Raw genomic sequence first — 2,500 nt, forward strand, 5'->3', positions numbered from 1 at the left:
CTGCATCAGCTTCGCCCACGTGGAATCCCTCGAAGTCTTGGGCGGATACGGCATCAGGCCAGAGTTTCCTCCACAAAGAATTCAAGTTTCACCTCGAAACCCCTTGCCAAGCTGATCGACGAGTTGGATGCATATCACAACATCGAAATGCTCCTTCCAAAATTCATGCAAGGTGAGGTTTGTGGTATTGGTGATGTCGAAACATCTCTTGAAAAAATGTTTTGTATACAGCTTCTTGAAGTTTGATATTACTTGCTGGTCCATGGGCTGGAGGAGAGGGGTGGTGTTAGGCAGAAGATAAAGAACCTTGATGAAAGAATACTCTGCTAGGATATCTTTCTCGAGGCCAGGAGGGTTGAGCAAGGGGCAATTGTCCAACAAAACAGTCAGACATTTCAGAGGGAGGCGCTTCTCTTCCAAGAATTTCTTCAATGTTGGGCCGAAACACATATTTACCCACTCGGTGAACAAAAGTCTCGTTACCCAGGCTTTCGCATTAGCCCTCCACATCACTGGAAGATTCTCCTTAAGCACTTTGTGGGCCTTGAAGGCTCGAGGAGTCTCGTTGGAACAAAGTGCGAGATTAAGCCTGTCTTTCATGGGCTTATGCCCGGGTAGCTTCTTCTCTTCCTCTGTGATGTACGTCTGACGAGGCATTTTTTTCCAAAAAAGGCCAGTCTCATCACAGTTGAAGACTTACTGAGAACTGTAACCTTCCTTGATTGTCATCTCGTCGAACGTCTTAATATAGGCTTTGGCCTCTTTTGTGTCTGAGCTGGCAGCCTCTCCATGCCGCACCACCGAATGGATGCCAGTCCGTTTACGGAATTTATCAAACCACCCATGAGAAGCCTTGAAGTCTGGGGTTGCCGTCGATGTCCCTTCTCATCCGTTGTCTTCGGCCTGAGCAATCAGATCACCGAAAATAGTGCTGGCCTTGTGGCAGATTGCAGTCTCAGTTATTGTATCACCAGTAATTTCTTTGTCTTTAATCCATACAAGAAGCAGCCTCTCCATCTCATCATGCACGTGGCTCCTCTTGTTGGACAAAATAGTCACGCCCTTGGAAGGAGTAGTTGCTTTGATGGCTTCCTTCTGCTTAAGGATGGTGCCTATCGTCGACGGATTTTGGCTGTATTCCTTAGCGATCACACTCAACCACATGCCAGCTTCATACTTTTTAATTATCTCCATCTTTATCTCCATAGAAAGCATTCTCTTCTTTCCGTGAACTTCAGCAACATTCTTGGGACCCATGGCTAATTAAGTTAAGTTCACACACAACACAATAAAGTATACAAGTATACAAAGAAAACAAAATTACTAACACGAATTTACGTTAACAAACGAAATCTATGTGAACGAACGAATTCTGCGTGCATACGATAACGCTGATGCGACGAAAGGGTCGAAGGACGCCTTTACGTAGAGGGATGATGGGACAGATGCTGACCAATATGAGAGCAGGATCTTACGGTGGTGACCAGCATCAGGAGCCAATGGGAGAGCGGGAGTATGGTGGTGAGTCTACTCAGTTGTTGGGGGTGCGCTAGTTTTAAAATTGTTCTCGGCGGTCTGGGCGAATCTCGGACTTTACAGTACAACCCTTTCGCAATACCTGAATTATTTTTTGTATACAGAAGCAAAATAATCTTTTTCTTTGCTTTCGTAACTTGGATTTTTCATATGTCGAGGTTCCCACTGAATTATATATATATTATATATATATATATGTATATATATATATATATATATATATATATATATATATATATATATATATATATATATATATATATATATATCCATCTATATATATATATATCTATATATATATATATATATATATATATATATATTAAATTACGTAGTTTTTGTTTTTATTTATCAAGTTAAAGCAGCCTTGTTTACTTTTAAGTTTCTTGTGCTTAAAGCAGCCAAATCTTGTTAGTTTATGTAAGAGTTTTTTTGTGTTATTGAGCGCCGTCTCCTCCCTTGTTTATTTCTGTGAACTATCGTTCTAACGAATTGTTTTGTTTTGATTTGCTTTTGAGTTACGGTGGATGGTTTGTATGTACTGTGAAACGTTGATGGTCTGCCCGCCGAAGTTCGGGCTTTGGAACGCTCCTTGTCAGACCATCCCCTTGAGCAGCTTTTTTTGGATTATTGGAGGACGACCTGTTTTTGGCAGTGTATTTTGGAAACGGCGTGTTGGAATCTTTCCTCACGACCGTTCGTAGGTGCCTTAGTCACCTGCGACTCTGGTGCTGTAGATCACGGCTCTTCGTTCACTTGTGACCATAGTGTCCGCTTTACGGGGTTCCGCAGAAGCGTATGCTATTTGCAACTTCAAGTATTACCCCTTATTCCCGTCGGAGGAGCCCACGGGAAATTGGTACCGTCGCTGGATCCCGGTACTAATTACGGATTCACCTGCCACTTCTGCCTTCGTCCTTCTGCTTTTCTTCGGGGATGTGTATGAGCGCTGGCTCGTGAGGAG

The sequence above is a fragment of the Macrobrachium nipponense genome, chromosome 18, assembly GCF_015104395.2.
Source record: "Macrobrachium nipponense isolate FS-2020 chromosome 18, ASM1510439v2, whole genome shotgun sequence".
Taxonomy (NCBI): Eukaryota; Metazoa; Arthropoda; class Malacostraca; order Decapoda; family Palaemonidae; genus Macrobrachium; species Macrobrachium nipponense.